General features: G+C 34.6%; 1 protein-coding gene across 1 annotated transcript in view; it reads left to right on the top strand.

Annotated features, from left to right (window-relative positions):
- The first annotated feature begins 14,289 nt into the window (after positions 1-14,289).
- LOC150079603 (serine/threonine-protein kinase 16) overlaps positions 14,290-20,062 on the top strand; it is a 112,872-nt gene continuing 107,099 nt past the window's right edge. The window contains exon 1 of the mRNA XM_090383134.1: positions 14,290-14,378. The gene's annotated coding sequence lies outside the window, so the exon portion shown is untranslated. The remainder of the gene's footprint in view (positions 14,379-20,062) is intronic.

The following is a 20,062-nucleotide window of genomic DNA, read 5'->3' as shown; positions in this document are numbered from 1 at the left end:
CTGAATTTATCGGGATAGCAAGGTTTTTTTTTTTTTTCTCCCAGAAACTCAATTTCGGCTAGCAAAACTGACAATGAGGTTGTTCTCGGGTAACCTTAATATGACATTTTTTTTTTTTTTTTTTCGGAAAAAGGTAAACTTTTACTAGGACCAGGCAGTCATAGGGGTCCAATGAACAGAATATTTTAAATATTTAAATTTTCGTAATAATTTAATATTATTAAACTTTAAATCAGGTGGTACAAAAATTTATTCTGGGTTAATTGTTAAAAATACATTTTAGAAATTTCCCTAATGAGCTCTCTCTCTCTCTCTGCATAGGCATCTGTCTTAAATTGCTTAACAAAATGCCTGAAAGTACAAACGTGAAACCTAGGACACAGCGTTTCCGTGCCCAAGGCAAAGTTTCAAGATTTTTCTCTCATAAATATGTAACACATAATTTCAATTTATAAACAGCTATTTATTCATATTTATACATTGAAATGAAATGCATATCAATTAAAAATTATACCAGTGTTACTTTCCTTGCTCTAATAGACCCAAGTTCTCTAAAGTAACAAAACTGGTGCGTGTTGTAAAAGACAGACAGACTGCTATTCCCAAGCACTAATTGGAGCACATTAAGCACAATTTATCTGAGGATTTATCTTTCAAAAATTATAATACTACATTTAAGGAATGTGGCACAGTGCCATATTCCTTAAATAGAAATGAAGAGTTCTAATTTCATACTTTTGAAAGAAATCGTACTTTACTACTGTTAGTGATTTCGCTTTGAAAGATAGAAAATAAAAAAAAAATCAAATAAAATGAATTTTTAATAGCAGACTGCTGGTAGGTTGCAAAGTTTGCCCCATTCTTTTAATAGCTGCATGTTTTCTCCTCTGCCATTTATTACCAAAGATATTAAAAATTATCTGCGAAATCTTAGGTGTTGCATCTAATCTAGTCGCACAAAATATCAATAAGTTTTTCAATGCGATTTTTAAACTGATATTGTTACATAAAATATCAGTTTTAAATCAAATTATTTTTAGAAACGATATAATTCTGAAAGCTATGTTTAAAAAACTCAATTTTTACATTAAAAACTTAATTCATTGTATACATTACTTTCGACCATACAAATAAATATTTCAGCCTGTACCTTTTTCCATTTCAAAGTAATAACATACAGAACATTCGAAAAATTTGGCTATTATTGATTTGATTAATGCCAATAACGTGTCTTTTCATTTTGATTTGAGTTTAAAGATTTGTTGCTTTAAAAATATCTTCCTTGTACCTACTTTGTAGGGCTACATATGTCTTCTGTATATCTTTCCTTCTTGCAGGCATAAGAAATGGTCTTACTTATTTTGGGAAATAAAGTTTTTTAAATAAAATCTTTATTTTCAAAAATAAGACATTGTGGTTGGGCTTGGTCCTGCATTGGAACGATGTGGCAATTGTTGTTTGGTCCTTCATTGTGGTGAATGTGCTTTGGACTTGGTTCTTGTTAAAATTTTCTTAAAAAAATACGTTTACACAGACTAGTTAATTATACTTATTTTTAAAATAAAAATAATATATAGCATAACTTATTTTGCAACTTTTTGTTATCAGGATTTTTTTGGTGAAAAAGGTGTGTTAGTTTTTTTTTTTTTTTTGAAAACACGGGCTATAAATGATCTATAATTTATTTACTAAATAAGACACACAAGTTTTCATAGAAAAATAAAACTGATTACAATTAGTAAGTAGCTTTCATTGTTATTATAAACAAGTTAGGTAATGTACGCAGTGCGTTACATTTCAGGAGTGTTCGTATATGTGTAAAATGTGTATCCTCTTCAAAACGTCCGTCGGTCTGTCTGTTCGTCCGCATGTAGCAACTCGACTCCCAGCAGACGAATATCCTTGAAATTGAAACAGTATTTGACTCTTTTGGAAAGATTTGTCGAATAATCCGAAATATCATTTCAATCAAACGAATAGAAATCCGGTAATTATTATCTTTTTAATCCCTATTATCTATATATACATTACAATATCAATTACTATATTGTAGCTGAATTTGTTAATTCATATGTGATTTAACAAAATAAGCAAAAATAGCAACTCGTACTCAGATCAAAGTGCACAGTCAACATTTTTATAATGTACTTTACCTATTTATTCCTGTGTTATTTTAATAACAGGTGAAAAATAACAAATATTACACGTTTGTGCTGATTAATATGATAACTATATAGTATATGGTTCACGAATTGTTATTCGTGATTTATATATTTAGCAAACTGATAAAAAAACTAGCTAGTAAACTTTACTAAAATTTATTTAGTAAACTGATGACAAAAAAAAAAAAAAAACTAGGGTAGTCATATCTTTAAAGAGTTAAATATAAAATTTCATGAAAATTCGTCCATTGGAAGTTGAGTTAGTATATGCAGGAAGGACGGATGGTAATAGTGGCACATTGGGTCTAATTATCATCTATGAGTTTATTTACGCTTATTTTGAATTTATTGTTAATATTATATTGGTATGATCTTACTAGCAAAGGCTGCTTGACAACTCTACGTGTTCCAGTTGTTAAAATTCAAGTACAAAGTTCAAATTCTTTAAAATTTTGAAAACCTTTTTTTTTTGTTTCTAATTAAATAGTGTTGTCTGAACCAATAAAAACTGATGCATAATGTTTCCATGTGTTGAATAAACTTTTGTCAAAAAATTCAATAATAAATAAATATATATACAATGGACGCTGCTTATCGTAATCACTTCGGGACACAACTAAACCGATAATAATAAGCGATCAATAAAAAAACTGATGAAAGAAAGAACGCAGTTGTTCAGCGCTGTTTATTGATGCAGAAACTCTAATTTTAGTAGCCACTATTTCTTCAACAAAGTCAACAGTAAAAATGAAACAATATCCATACAAACCATTAAAAACAAATAAAGAAAATACATGTATTAAAATCAAGAATTAGAAAAAGGGGTAAATGCTCAACTGTAAGATTGGTAGGAATACAGTACTTTCTTTCATGGAGTAACAACACTGACAACTGTACAAAGCAAAAGCAGTAACTGGACACGCAACGTGTTGGAGTTAAAAACAAATTGAAGTTAACTGTATATCTTTTTTAATCTTGTTTTTGTTGCTAACTACTGTGTACTTTGTCGTATAAGTCGACCTTTTAAGCCCACAAAATAGTCTAAAATTTTTTTCACTCCGAATATAAAATCCTAAACTTGAATTAATGGAAACGTATTTAGGGTTAGTAGAAAGATATGAGCTAATATCAATATATTTACAGTTTCTTACATACACTATATATATTTTTATATAAATATGTAGTTTCTCACTTTTTAAACCTCTGGAAATAGTTTACAATTTGCATTGTAGTACTAAACAGGCAAAAGTAATCGCTCAGTTACATAATCAGAGCCTCACAAGTACACAGCATCAATAAAAGATGACACCATGCCATCTTTGCCTATAGGTTTTGATTTGGGATCTTCTACATAAGGAAGTACTGTACTTTGTATGCTTACCGTTTTCATCAGTTTCTGAACAGCATCATGAAATGTCACAATGTCAACTTTTAAAAGAAAGAGCAGAGAGAAACTTGAATTTTAAAAAAAGCAGACAGTGGTTCTTAATGTAGACTTTACTGTAATATAAAATATTTATAAATCTAACACATAGCTAAAGTTTAGTTAATTAAGCAAATCGTTAAAATACGTTAGATACTTATGAGAGGGAGGTTTGCAACCATAAAAAAAAAAAAAAACAACAACCTTTTTTATAGGGTAATTTTGAATTTTTGAGGTTTTTAGGGCAATTGTGAATGTACCTTGGAAAGTGCCCCTGAAACTGCCTGCTTACAATAACTAGTCAATTGTGACTGTACTACGGATCGAGTTGTTTACAAAAGTTTAAATCTTGTCGATTGTGGAACAAAAGAATTTTTGCAAGTGTTATGCTTTCTTCATTGATAAATTTGGGTTCCTTTTCATAATAAATCCATCGACCAATCCTATCCAGTATGTCCATCTTTAAAAGGGGTCTTAATGTTATTAACTTTAACATAGTCTTTTATAAAATTTAAAAAATCTTCCTCATTACATGGGTAGCCCATCTCTGACCTCGCAACTAAGCATTCATCCAACTTGGTGTCAACATTGCTGTAACGTGAAGTTATTCGGCTAACTCCAACTGCTCACAACCCACCAACCAATTCTTATACAGATAACAGAAGCAGGAACACCATATTTTTCTGATGCTTCTTTGTGTGAGTGTCTTATTTTTTTTATTTTTAACATCATCAACAGCACTCTGTACATTTAGACACTTTTTTTTATACTGCTCGTGGCATGGTCTTTAAAAAAAATCTAAACACGTTTACAGTTTAATAACTATTCTTTACTTCAATGTAAAATTTTGCCTGCAACGAAGTAACAACATGGATCTATTGGAAAACAATACAAAAGGAGAAAAACGAATTTCCCCTATTTACAAGTTCGCCATTACACCAAATTCCAAAATTTCAGGGATAATTCTTAATTTTCATCCAATATATCATTTAGAATGAAACATACGTTGCAGACACCCAAACTACACTCTTAAAAATCATCAGAAATGGTTTTTAAAAATCTAATGAAAAAAAAAAAAAATTGAGAAGCACCTTCCCTGGCATTTACCCGATATACAGTACTAAAAAAATATGAAACACAATTTTAAAATAGTTTTAAAAAGTATTAAGAAATTGAGTGAATAAGTTTAATATTTTTTTCACCATTGTACGTCAGTTGTGCTATAATCTGAATTCTTCAAAATTTCATTTTACCTTCATCTAAAGAAACAAAAGTACATCCACAATTATCCTATCAATTTTAAGCACATTTAAAAATTTAGGCTGACATTATTTCGACGAACTTAATTAACTATTTAATACAAGTTTTTATATGTATAAATTTAATTAGTATCTATAGATGAAATAATTACTTTCTTCATAAAACAAAATTTCATATAAATTATCATTATTATTAACTGATATGAATATAAATTGTTAATTTGAAGCTATAAACTGATAAATGCATTTCCAATTTTCGAACATTTTTCAATTTCCTTGAAAACGGCAGTTGACCCCACAGTTTATCTATTCTTTGCATCTCCAACCTTTAATGTATGTGCTGTGTAGGTAATAACAAAAGGACACACACATAAAGGGACACACCTTTAGCAACTGTCGAAAATTACGAAAGGATTGAGGCTATATCAAGCAGACAGTGGAGGATTATTACACCGAAACCAAGTCATGCGTTCATTTTCAGGGAACCACCCTTCGTGGATAACTGTTGATAAATGCCCCCACGCTGTCATTCCCAGTTAATAGCATCCAGTTTGTCGGCATTCTAATAGCCAAGCACTTTATGACTTTTTCTGCTGCTGCGAACGGTGACAGACTTCCAACTTTCTTATTCAATACAAAGACATCGGCATACAGTGCGAGTTCTTAAATACTTAGTTCTTCACTGCTGTCCCCCCCACCCCACCTCTGTAAGTTATTTGTGGAATGTTTCCACGACTTCCTACATTCTTCCGCAGCTGCTGGATTCATGGGTTTAGCTTTATGATGCGCGGAACAAATGACCCGGCAAAGCTACCTGGAAAAGCAAACATGGACGTGTAATCTAAAGACTTCGTTGCCGCCAGGATGCATAATAAGAGGGGGAGAGGGGACGGAGCTTATTTTTCTTCAAATATCTGCACAAAAACTGGACGTTTTAACTGCACACGTGACACAATCCGGTTTTGCAAGTACGCGAGGAGGGAAAACCGGGGGATAGAAAGGCAGTATACCTGAGTAATGCGAGTACTTGAGCGGTCACTTTTTTTTTTTTTTTGCTTCTTCGACATCAGCACGTAAGTCACAGGTCACTGACTGTAGTAACCTCCACCCGCTGTAAAGGTTATGGCGACAAACGGCTGGTAACCTCATTGCTATCGCCATGATGTCTCTTTTGGATCGATTCTCAGATTTGGTGCTTAGTAAACTTGGGAGATATGAGTCTCCTTCGCTTTAGAATGCTTAAGTCATTGAATCAGCAACATTTCGAATTTACCGATATTCTGCATGCGTTATTTTCGCTGTTATCTTGCAAGCTGTACTGTCCAACATATGGTATTATTATATTTCGGGACATTGTTATTCATAACAGAATCTAATTGTAAAAGATCAACCAAGGAAATAAATGGCTGGGCATACTGTGTAGTTTATTTGTCTCATTTATTGACATATTTTGTTTGGTATTTATTCAATATATATCTTTCTTTTTTTACAATTATGATTTACCCAATGTACTACTACAATCGTGTTTTAACTTGGTCAAAAACTAAGTTAAATTGTGGTTCCAAATACTGCAATTAACTCAGTGTCTGCTGCAAACGAAAAATTACAATTTCAACTAAAATATGACATTGCGCCATCTGACGGCACAAAATATATCTAAAATAATTATAACATTCAAAATACAAAGTATGTGATAAAACAAATGCAATATGTACTGTACATAAGTGAGGGCTATAGTCGTAAAAATTGTAGTGGGTATACAAAATATAAATAAACTGGTATATCGCATGTAAAAGTAAATACCTATGCCAGCGGTAATAAATCAAAAACAGTGAAATAAATAAATATTTTTTCAGTGACATAATGGCGAAATCTCGCTTTAGACTATATATTTTTCAGGTTTAAGACGAGCTGGACTTCCACACGGTAACTAAGCAATTATATTGGCATTGCAATCTTTCTATTATTACAGGAGTGAAAATAGCGACAAAAATAAATAAATACAATAATAATAAAATCGATTATCAGCGCCATTTTGCCATCTGCACAATTCATTAAAGCCCTTTTATCGAGAACTACTGTAATGCATTAACATGTTTTTTGTATACATTTTTTTCCAATTTCTTCCGATACTAATATGCTTGTGTTGCGATATTTTTATTTATTTATTATTATTTTTTTATAGCACCTATTGTATCATAAATGTGAGAAGACGAACAAAATATCTAAAGTTTAGATTTCGGATTGTTATTGGGAATAATTAAGAATTCGAATAAAATATCACTTGTCATGTGGTTAACATAAACGACGTTAAAACAACCATAAGCGTCGGAAGGGAGAGACAAGATGAGGGAATTTAGCTTCTTCCCTACTGGATTTTAAACATTATTTTTATATTTCTTCATACTTGTAACTAGACAATTGAATCGACAGATACGGACTTTGATAAACGTAAATCCCCCCCACCCCCTATCCCGATCTCAGAAAAGTTTTTGGGAGCGTTCTTGTTAACAAGTATAACGACAAAGTTAAGTCACAACACGTTAAACAAAACTAGGCAAGTAAAAATCCTAAAATATTCTCTTTTTAACATTCCAGGTGGCAGCACATTCGTAATAAAAGTAACAAAGTACTGCTTACATTTTGTAAGTGGTACTTTAATTTTTTTTTTTTTAATTTTATTATCTAATGTATTAGTACTGTATTTAATAAAAATATAATTAAGTAATTTTAAAAAATAAAATTATTTGTGTTAATATTTAAAGAAAACTTTAAAAATTAAAACATTTTTAAAAATGTAATGAATGCAATAGTTTTTATTGATTCATTATTTGTTCCCAATAGACACGAAGTTTTAACATAGAACAGCGTATAAGTTAAAGCATAGTCATCTGTGATATACACTTTCTAAAATAACTAGCAGGCGTCATCTTATTACTTAGATGTAATCACGTATTCTCGATTCACATGTGCACAAGGCAGCCCCTGATATTTGGAATTGCCGATCCGGCACAGGTGTGACCATTTTTACTTTTTGATTTTTGTCACCCTGTCCGGAGCCATCCGTAGGATTTTATATGCCTGTGAGTAAATTTATTAAGGCACCATTTTATTGTCAAAAGTCTATTATTAGAAAAAAAAGTTTTCCTTGTAGCAAACTTGTTTTCCTTGACGCCTGCGTGTTGATCACGAAATCCTCGTTCATATGAACGGATCTGATTTAATATTAAGGAGTAAATATGATACAAAACGATATGAAAAATTACAAATACATTAATTTTTGTGTATAATGGGGAACATTAAAAACCCAGGCAGATCGTCCAGAAGTCCCTCGTGATGTTTAGGAACTCTATCAAACCATCCCTCTGAATATCCGCAGTAGCGAGCCTGGTGATATGACAGTTTCGTTATTGGAAGTGTGGTTGTGCAAATGCAAGAACATTTAAAAAAAAAAAAAAAAAAAGAATGAGTTTTCCTTATGTACCTGTGCTTATACATTTTCACATTCAATAAACAGAGCCAATATGGAGTTTGGTGTATCGCAAGAAATAACTTAAATTCTTTGTGACTTCTTCGATGTAAGGTGTTACATCCCATGCCAACAGTCTTTATAGACTGATTGTCCACGGTCATGGCCAGCGTGAATCCTATCCTGAATTTATTTTTATGAGGACACCTCAAGAATATGGTATAATAATAAAATCCAGTGGAATATTAGAAAGAGTTTTTGTCCACATTATTGTGAAACCTATACTTCACTTCTAAACCTACTTGTGATTTTTGAATGCATGTGGCTGTAGTGGGTAGTACAGTTGATATAATCGCCGTCCTCTCCACACTGGATGAATAAGACCTGAATTCGAGTCCCGTCGATGACGTGAGGAAATTTTATGGGCCTTTTTCACAACGTGGCTGGGTTAGTCGATCTGAGGCGTGGGGAGAATGGTGTTTTCTCCTGAAAACTCGTTTTTCATCCAGCAAACAGCAAATCGACCACAGAACACAAGCAATTTACAAAAGGTTTTTTATACCGCGCAATATGGCCTAAGTTCCTAATGCACTTAAACCTACACCAACCAACCCGAGACTATGACAAAAATAACAGGTTTAGGGAGACAAGTGTTTGAAGAAAACAGTTTTCAAGTGGATTGGCACATTAGAGAAGTTTGAGAATCTGTCCACAAATGCCACAAAGTCAATTCTTAAAGACCTGTTAAGAAATGACTTTTGGAAGTTCTGCTACAAGTGGGTTCTTTGATGGCACAAATTGTATACACTTTGAAGGGCATTATTTCGAAAAGGACAGAGCAGAGCAGAGCAGATCTGTATATTACCAGCATTTATGCCCATCACCTTTCAGACACATGAAAAAGGACCAATTCGGAGAAAAAAAACACATGCAGACACACATATGATTTTTTAAATTGGTTTTTGTATATAAAAATAATGATATAGTTTTTCACAATACACAATACAGCATAAGTTCATTGTTAACTAACTTTTACTTAACGGAATCACGACCCAGAATAGAGCAACAAAGCAGCGTTCACAGAATAGCCTGAGTGCTGTGGCTCACTGGAGAACCGAAGTAGGCGATTCTCCAACACATCAATCTAAAATAATGCGTGAAATGTTTGCAGATCTGTCTAGAACAGAACATGATCTAGCCAAGGAGGATGTCTTTGTGTGTGCTAGGTGCAGAGACCGTGAAGAAATTAGGTGCCAACTCACCGTTTTGATGGGCATCTATGAGAGTTTGAGGTGTAGGGTAAATGCTCTCGAAGAAATTAATATGAGAGGCCCATCAAGCTTTCAGCTGCCCAACTCAACGCCAGACCTCGCTCCTGTACATGAGGCAATATCCAAGGCAGAATGCACTGGTTCCACAGGAACTAGTTATTGTCGGTGACTCAGGGAGACAGGGAATATATTATGCAAAAAGGATAGGTGAAATAGGACCAGGGTATGTCTGCTAGGGACAAAAGTTGATGACGTTGTAGGGCAGATATCATCTTTTAAGGGCACAAAAGGTGATATTGTTGTAAACGTTGTCACTAACCCCAGGGGCTCACATCTGGTGAGTATGGGCTTGGCACACCCACAGTCCTGAGCTGGATATCATCATTCTTCTATTTCTTGGTGATTCTCTTGTACCTCTCTCTCTCTCTCTCTCTCTCTCTCCCACAGGGTAATTCAGAAAATTTTTTTGGCTGGTGCAGCATAAGCCTCGGGCTTCCTTGCACCATATAGCTAAAATAATAATAATAACCTTAAGAGTAAGAAATCTGCAGATTTACTTAACAAGTACAGGTCAATGCTGGAAAAATGTCGCGAGTTAGGGTTAAATTTAAAAGTTTCTGCAAATCTGCCCAGACAGGATAGGGAAAGTATAGCGTGCTCTGTGCTTACTAACAGGAGAGACTGCTTCTACAGGGATGGGGTACACTTAAATAGAAAGGGTGCAATGATATTTGCTGATGCTATGAGGCAGTGTTAGGTGGGTCGGAAAACTAATAGCTTGGGAGGGGATACACGGACTAAAAGGTGAACAGTGGATGCAGGCAGAGGCAAAAGTGATTCTTGCACTGCTTCTATTGGAATGAGCAGCAGCGTGGAAAGCAAGGCAATGGAGATTTCCAGGACTTTTTTTTTTTTTTTTTTTTTTTTTTTGGTAGTTGTTGGCGCATCAGCTTCTGTGGCCATAATGCATCTCAAGGTTTTTGCAGTACTTTGATCCAAGCCCGAGGCGGGATTCGAACTGGCGACCTTTAGGTTGCCAGGCAGGCACTTTATCCACCTGGCTAGCCCGGTCGGCATTTCCTGGACTGCTGGGAGTCATAGTGGAACAAAAAAATACATGGGCTGTGTTAAGGTAACTAAGAATAAGAACAAGTGCAAGTATACTTGCATGTACAATAATGCTAGAAGTACAGTAAATAAAATTGATTAATTAAAGTGCTGATCAAGACATCAAAGATAGATATTTTGATATCAGAGATATGGTGTCACACAGATGTAAGCAGTGCAGAATTGGAATTTAGTGAGTACAATGTGTACAGAAAGAACAGACAGGGTAGGAAGGGAGGAGCTGTTAGTTAAGAAATACATAAAATCTAAGGAAGTGCACCAGTTGACACGGGTGGACAGTGCAATATTGAGTCTGTTTGGTGTGACAAACACTGGGAAAGGAAAAATGAGAATTGGAGTATGTTATAGGCCTAATGACTCTGAGTACAACAATGAACAGTTGTGCAGAGATCTAGAGTGGGCCAGTGAATCCCAATGTCGTTTAATGGGGGATTTTAACTTTCCAGATATTGACTGGAACTTGTGGTCGGCCATTCGCATACTAGTAAGACTTTTGTGAATTTATTGGAGGATTGTTTTCTACAGCAACATGTTCAAGGGGCGACCAGAGAGAGAGTAATACCCTTGATCTGATTATCAGCAGTGATGAAGCATGCATTAAGAATTTGCAGATAAAGGAACCACTAGGTGAGAGTGAACACAGTGTACTGATGTGGGATTTACTTAAAGATGCAACTACCATCAAGGGTAAAGGGAAGGATTTTTGTTTTCGTAAAGGTGACTACAGTGGTCTCGGAGAGTTTTTAAATTCTATACAGTGGGATCAACTGATGATGTTACCAACGTTGAATTGTAAATGGGAAGCCTTCAGGGACTTAATCTTCGAGGCTACTAGTCTTTACATACCAATTAAGAAATACTGTTCAGCCTAAATGGATGTCGGATGAATTAATGAGGCCCGTGGCAGTAAAGAAAAATGCATGGGATGCATATAAATTATTAGGCGAAACAGAAGCCTACGGCAGATATAAGGTAGTCTGTAATCAAGTCACAAAGGAGGTTAGGCAAGCGAAGGCCGATTACGAGAAATCCTTGGCAAAGGATGCAAAGAAAAACAACAAAGACTTCTTTACTTATGTAAACTCTAGAAGGAAGGAGATAAATCAGATTGGTTCACTTGATGTTGGTGGTTTGACTGTTAGTAATCTTGCTCAGATAGCTGACAAACTGAATGAGTATTTTTAATCTACATTCACACAGAGGAATTCTGTAAGGAAGGGGAGGACAGAAGTTTACTAAACTCTAACGAAGCTAGATGATTTTGTAATAACAGAGGGCAAAGTGGAGGAGAAATTGTTGAAGTTAAACATAAAAAAGGCTCCTGGGGTAGATGGAATCTATCGAGTTATATTGAACGAGGCAGCAAGCAAACCCTTAGCCATAATTATGAGAGCATCCTTAGATTCAGGGGAGATCCCCATGGACTGGAGATGTGCAAATGTATCCCAAATTCACAAAGGGGGTTCAAAGGGCGACACAAATAATTTTAGACACGTTAGTTTAACTTCTGTTCTGGGGAAAATAATGGAGTCACTGATTAAAGAAGAGATGCAGAATCACCTAGACAAGACTGCAGTAATAGTTCAGACATAGCATAGGTTTGTTAAGGGAAAGTCTTGTCTGACCAATTTGATTGCATACTATGATGTGGTCACAAAGGAACTGGATGCAAAAAATAATTTTGATATCATATAACTTGGATTTCAGGAAAGATTTTGATACAGTTGAATTAAAAAGACTGCTGTAGAAATTGGAGCGGTATAGCATTAACAGCAAGTTACTGCAATGGATAAAGGGATGGTTGTGTGGGAGACAGCAGAGTGTAATAAATGAACACTTCTGTACGTGGACTAATGTTATTAGTGAAGTCCCCCAGGGTTCGGCACTGGGCCCATTGTTGTTTTGTGTATTTATCAATGATATCGATGAAGGTATATCAGGCTTAATGTCCAAGTTTGCAGATGATACAAAGGTTTGCAGTGTTATTAATGACAGTTAAGACAGTATGGTACTGCAACGGGATCTAGAAAAGTTAGGCAGATGGGCCAGAGCAGGTTATGGGATTTTGTCAATGATATACAGGAATTTTGCTAGCAGGAAAAAGGAGGTGATTATCCCTTTGTAGAAGGCAATGATCAAGCCCCACTTTGAGTACTGTGTACAGTTCAAATTGAGGAAAGACAGCTATAGAATAGATGTGCGGAAGTTTATCTTTAGCCAGCGGGTAGTTTATTGCTGGAACAGACTTCCAACTGTTGTTGTGGAAGTTGATAGCTTAAATAAATTTAAGGCTGAACTAGACAAACACTTGGAGTGGCCGGATGGGTAAAATGGAAAGGTTTCTCTCTTTTTTTTTTTTTTTTTTTTTGGCTGATGCTGTATAAACTTGCTTTCTTGCATCATACACCTTAAGTAATGCTAATGCTAATGTGAGAAACTGATAGTTTCTGTGATAGTGATGTCGAGAGAGCTAGTATTGTCCCCTGGCCCATTTTAGTCCCTGGGAAAACAGCAACACATCATTTCCACTTTCCCCATGAGTTCCTGTTTGCTATAGTTCCAAAGATGAAGGTACCTTATGTGGTGTGAAGGCCCAGTATATGTAACCCACCCGCCATCCCCACTTCTCAATGCTCCTGCTAAGTATTAGAACTGTTGCAACAGTGCAAACATTATGAGTGGTTGCTCGTAACATATTTTTAGAAGTACGTTTTTGACGAGTAGAGCAAATTCCAAGCAAATTTTTTTGGGTTAGTGTTTCTTAACATCAACTGATTATTTCATTGTTAGTTATCCTATCTGCATAGGGGCCTCAGTAACCAGGTGGGAAGGAGCAGCAGTACGTAGCACACGCTTCTTGATTAGACCGGGGTTCGAGCCCGTCACCACCAAATACGGAGGATGCGGAAAGGTCAGGGAATGACCACCGCATATCCCGTAGCAATATGGCCTTAGTTGCTAATGCTCCTAAAAATCAAATAACCATAACCTACCTGCATTATGTGTATATATTTTGCCAATTGTGTTGGAGCGGGTTATTTGAATGACATGGGTTAGAGCTGTCATTCAATTAGCCAACTCTGTGTTGTGTGAGTTGGAAATAGATGCAGCTGAAGAAACACCAGATGGTAGATGTTCGAAATGCTTTGGTGATACTTGTCAACTTTCAGGTGTTCTTTGTTCATAAAAAAAAAATAAATTTTTGTAATGGTAAATTCTCTATACTTCAATTAGAATCTCTGGGATAAATCAAAAAGTAAGTTTTCTTTTACATTTTATGAATTTATATCTTTTTATTATTATTAAAATAGCTGTGGTATTTGTGTGTATAAAAAAATACCGTATTTATATTTAAATACATGATCACTTACCCTATAAATGATAATTTTATTTTACTGTTTATTATTATTTTTTCTTTTGAATAGCAGACGACGTGAGGTTGTTCTCAAAGATGTGGCAACGTTTTCATTTCCTGTCCGTTCACGCTTTGCAATTAATTCTAAAAACATATTAAAATGTTTTTTGTCGAGTGTATCATGCTGTAATTTTAACACATTTTCAGTTATTTGTGTAAGAATGTTTCCAAACAATGATGAATAGGAAAGACAAAGAAATTGCGTTGGAAATAAATTTTGGAATCAGTATAACGGGTTTTCACAAAACTGGGTAATAACAAGAAATCATAAGAAGCTATAAGACATTTTGTGATTCGTAATATTTTTCTTGAGTGAGATTGTCTGAATTTTAATGTGTTGAATTTCACTTTTTTGTAAAGTAATGCTATGCCTGCTGTGTTTAAAATTGTGTAATTATCTAAGACATTATAGTATATTTCAAGTTAAAAAAAAATAATTCGAGATTATTCTCTCTTTTTTTTTGTAGTTTTGTAAATATAAAAAATATTTTGTTCATTTAATTTATAGCAAAATGACCAGATGATCCAGTATAAGCCCTCCCAGGTAACACAATGGTTATCATCATCGTCCCATATTGGGGGGAAAAGGCCCAAGTTCAAATTCCATCAGTGACGTGAATAATTGATATGGACTTTTTTTTTCGCAACATTCCCGAGTTAGGTTGGCCCAGGTGAAGGTTGTGTGTGTGTATATATATTTGGTTGGTTTTCTGAGGGTGGGGGAAGTTTGTGGGGATATATATATCCCCACAAACTTTCCCCCCCTCAGAAAACCAACCAAATAATGCATTCAATCACATACACAATATATTATAGCCTCAGTTGCTTTGGCACTTAACATAAGGTAAAATATAAGTTTTAATAATCTGTCTAAACTAGTGGTTCTCAAGAGTGTTTTTCTAGTGGCCACAAGATTTTGCTGGTGGCTGCACAATTCCTTTTTTATTAAGACATTTATTTTACCAATAAGAATGATAATTGGATGGAATTTATATGCATATAACATAGGAATAATAAGTTTGTAAAGAGATTGTAAAACTCTAACTAATAATAATAAGTTTTGAAATTTAAGATTCTCTCCTGAAGTCAGCCGAGAAACGTATATATTTTTGAGTTGTAGAACAATATCATGTAAAATTCTTCTTGATTAGACCGGGGTTCGAGCCCGTCGCCACCAAATACAGAGGATGCGGAAAGGTCAGGGAATGACCACCGCATATTCCCGGAGCAATATGGCCTTAGTTGCTAATGCTCCTAAAAACCAAATAACAAAAAAAAAAAAAAAAAAAAAGTTACAGAATATGCTGCAGTTTCCTGACTTGCTTGTACAGGAATTCGCCATTTTTTTAGTATTTATGCAGCTCTATGAAAAATATGTTTATCTGTGGCACATATGCAGTTCTCTACCATTGATATGGGCAACCAAGAAAAGTCAGGAACCTATCTCTCTCTCCTGTTGTGGTAGCTGCAACCCAGTATTATTTATACATCTTTATATTATGATATTATTTATTTATGCATTATTTAATATTAATTTTATGTTTATTTATATGCGGCTATGCACAATAACCACTAGACAGTGGCTGGCCAGGCTAATGATTGACTAAGGTGAAGACTAAAGATTAAAGAAATGTAAAATGTTAGGTATTTGAGTATGCCATATGGGGAAGATCTACCAGTTCCCAGTGCACTTTCTCTAAAGAGGTGTAAGGCTAGTGAGCAGGAAATTACTCCACTGAAATTATAATCATAATTTCAGTGAAGCATGTGCAAGCAAATTTTCATAGTTTTTTAACTATTGAGAATTAGATGGCTTGTTTTTTTAGTACTTTGGTGTCACCAAATACAACAGGAGAGCTCTTGGCATCTCTCCAAAAGAGTGGAACTTACTGGATTCCAGTTACATGACATCTATCTGCCTATAGGAAAGGGAATCTCACACTTCTGCATGATTGCTGATTGTTTGTGCTACTTTAGAATAAATCAGTGACTGTAGAAAATGTGTGAATGGCCTCTATTTAAGGCATTGACATTAATTGCAATTGGGCAGAGGGGTATCTGTTCATCAGTTTCTCTTGAAAAGCACGAAAATTGTTTTGCTTCATAATGGAAACAATTAAGGATACTAGGATTCTTTCTTTGGCTACAAGGTGATCTCCTTATAAATATTTTTGTTTCCTCTGCTTCTGGGACAGGGCCGTGCCGAGTCATTTTAGTACTTGAGGCAAAAATTGAAAATTGCATCCTCCCCTAAAATATATAAAAAAAAAAAGACTTATTTAAAATTAATTTATGGTACACGTTTTAATAAAGAATTAAAATTGAGGTTATAAAAATGACCAGTGGAGGGACATCCATGGTGGCACTCCAGATAGCACTGGCACACAGAGCTCGGTATCTGTACAGTGGCACGACAAAGATTTTCGTCTTGCAAAAACAAGATGATAAATGGATTGGATTGATCAAAACATAAAATTGAAAATGTTGGCAATCATTTAATCTTTCTTTTGGTGCCCCTTTCAGCTCTAACCTGAGGTATGAGACTGGCTAATGTTTGCCTCACCCTTAGCATGGCTCTGTTCTGGGATAGCAGAGCAGTAGGCCAGCACTATATCTGCATGCTATGACCAAAGCTGTTGTTGTGGTAATAAATCCTAAACAGTAAGTTACCAGCCAGCCAGCATTATATCAGAAGAGAGATAGAAATTAAGGTAATTTCATTCCCTGTAAGATAGAAATTAAAGCCTGGTAAAATAGTGCAGTAAGGTAAAAATTGTTCAACTAAGCAAGGACTAGTGTAGCAGTTTATTAGAAATTTGGATAGTCAAAGTGATTCCTTCTAGCATATATGCTTAATTTTGGGAATTCCTTGGCACATTATCTATTTGGTTATAGTGTATCAGTTCATATGGTTGGTGTCTAAAGTAGTGTATTTATAGGCCAGTTGCATCTTTTAAAGGCAGGACAATCCAGACTCATGGTGAGAGGAGGGAAGTGACTCCCTTACTGTTTTTGCATGAGACTGGCTAATGTCAACCCTGATTGAAGAGGCCTTTAAGATTTTGGTTAGATCTTTTTTCAGATCCTGACCTCTTCAAATGAATGACAAAACCATTTTACTGTTGTTACAGGGGATGCAATCTTTTGGTAAATATTCTTGTTTTCCAAGAATATTTTCTCTTTCCATCTCTAGCCATTCATGATTAAAGTTCAATAGTTTCTTATTTTAGAATCTTTTTAATTTATTAATTTATGCAATATGATATTCATTTTAAATTCATTTACTTTATATATTTATTTTATTCATTCAAAACTAGGAAATTTTTTCTAGCTCTTGTTAGTGTTTTAGTTACACAGGGTAATTCACGAATAGCTTTTTAACATTGTAAGCTTTTGTGTATTTTGAACATACATTGAATGAAAGTTGTGGTTTTGAAATTTTCATTGGTCACTATATGCAGTTACTTAAAACAAAGTTACTTAAGGACATTTTAAATGTAGGGTACTGATTTGAACAATTTTTGCACTACTGTGTTAGATAGGAATTCTGAAATTTAATAAAACTGATATTTACATGCCCAAACATTTTGATATACTGCTCACCTTTGTGGAAAATGAAAATTATATAAATAAAAAATTACATGTTGACTAGGAATGAAAATGATAGCATTAAGCCTGCTTAAATAGACATAACTTTTGCAGTTTTAATTACTTTTTTATTATTATTATTTTTTTTTGTAGTTGTTGGCGCATCGGCTTCTGTGGCCATAATGCACCTCCCAAGGTTTTTGCAGTACTTTGATCCAAGCCCGAGGCGGGATTCGAACTCGCGACCAGGCAGGCACTTTACCCACCCGGCTAGCCCGGTCAGCTGCAGTTTTAATTACAAAACCATTGATTCAAAAGGAGTACACCTAGCAGTTAGTTACCATACATCTGGTTAATGCACATCTGATGATACCTGCATTTCACGCTGATGTTGTTTGCCTGATATACATACATACATATATATATAGTTATGTACAGTTTAATGTTTTTGGCTCAATGTGATGTTATATAATAAAGCTGCATTGTTATAAGTAAATGATTACAGTAATTGCACACTCCTGATTCCGGTGATCGTATGGAGTATGAACAGAAAATTATTTGTGAGATTAGAAGGTAATATGCCTTATAAATTAAAAAAATAAAAACAAAGGTTTTGCATTTTGGCAGTTTCAAGCATATTGATGCTCTGCTTGCACATTTAGATTTCATAGTTTTAGCAGAACAGTAACTTGTTACTGTTCTGCTAAAACTATGAAACAGACAATCCTAAACTTACACCCAACACTTGATTTTTTCGTCACCAACAGCCCTTCTAAGTATGCTGTTAATGGTGGTGTGAACTCAGCCTTTTGAACTGGTGGTGTGAACAAGAAAAATCATTTTCACTTTTAAGCAGTATTATTTGAGAAGAACATCAGCTCAGACTATTGTTGTTATTGATGAGACGGAAGCAACAATTCTTATGCAGTTTTGGAAGGAGGTATAATATCCTTATGGGAGCAACAGACATTACTGCAAGCTGGAAAGACCTCAAGCAGTCCACTGTGAAGGGTTTTTGGAGAAAACTTTGCCAGAAGTTTGCCATGACTATGAAAATTTCCTAAAAACACAAGAAAATGTCAAAGAAATTTTAGATATAGCAAAACACCTTAACATGGAAATGGATACTGAAGATGTGAAGTGAATGTGTTACTGAAGTCTCATGACCAACAGTGAGTTGCAGAAACAAATGCAAATTGAAGGTTTTTTTGTAGATTTACTTCTATAATCTGCCAAGCCTAACTTACTTTTTCTGATTGAATCTCAATTATTAATTGCCTCAACCACCACTCATCTTGGTTATCCTAATTAATTCACTCTGTGAATCCTTTTGCTTCAAAGGTGGTATTTGTACATATGTTCACTCTTGTATTCCTTATAAGAGACTTCATAATCTGGAATCTCTTTGAGATTGAAGTTTCTTTATCCCATTCTATCAAATTTATCTGTTGCTTATATTGTTCTCCCAGTTCTACAAGTTTACTCAGAACAGTTTGACTTCCTTTCTTTGAAAACACAACATTTCTCCAGTGTAATGGTCAGCAAAGTGATTTTCATTGGCTATGTTAATATTTACAATGACATCAGGCATTCATTTCTAGTTACACAGCTGATTGAGATGTTGATACTTTTGCAGTCACTAATGATTTTACACAATTGTTCATTTACCTACCAGAATAACAGACAATCCTAAACTTACACCCAACACTTGATTTTTTTTCCTCACCAACAGCCCTTCTAAGTATGCTGTTAATGTTAATGGTCCTTTAGGTACCTTGAATCACAATTTCATGATGGCCTTTTCTCTGATGGAGCTGCCATCTCATGGCCACCGTGTCTCATGTTGTTTGGCATTATAAGAATGCGAAATGAGATGATATATGTGATTTCTGTTTCCCCTTTCCTTGTTTGATTACTCTTTTTAAAGCTTTCAATCCTAATGTTTGCTCAGATTGTGTCAGTAAAATTACTCTTATAGGGATGAAATCTTTTATTTCTCATTCCACCCTAAAGTCTTGTCTCCTTTATACAAACTTGGTTTTCCAGTGAATGTGCTAGGGCTATTCAGAGTAAGGATGTAGAATATTAAAGTGGGATTAAAGTGGACTTGTATCCAAATCTCCAGCTAATTTTTTGCCTGCACTAAAGCTCATAACAATTGTAAAATAATTATTGATCAATCCAAACTTGATTTTGAACAGGCTAACAGCAGAAAACTGACTTCCTAAATGGTAGTCAAGCTTTCTGGTCTATGGACAGAGCTGTTGTCCACAACTTCTGTCCATCTGTACTTTTATCTCTGTTACAACCTGATGGTTTTATCCATAGCTAAAGATAAACCCATCAT

The sequence above is a fragment of the Mastigoproctus giganteus genome, chromosome 10, assembly GCF_048544385.1.
Source record: "Mastigoproctus giganteus isolate SK-2022 chromosome 10, ASM4854438v1, whole genome shotgun sequence".
Lineage (NCBI taxonomy): Eukaryota > Metazoa > Arthropoda > Arachnida > Uropygi > Thelyphonidae > Mastigoproctus > Mastigoproctus giganteus.
This window is presented reverse-complemented; position numbering and strand designations above follow the sequence as displayed.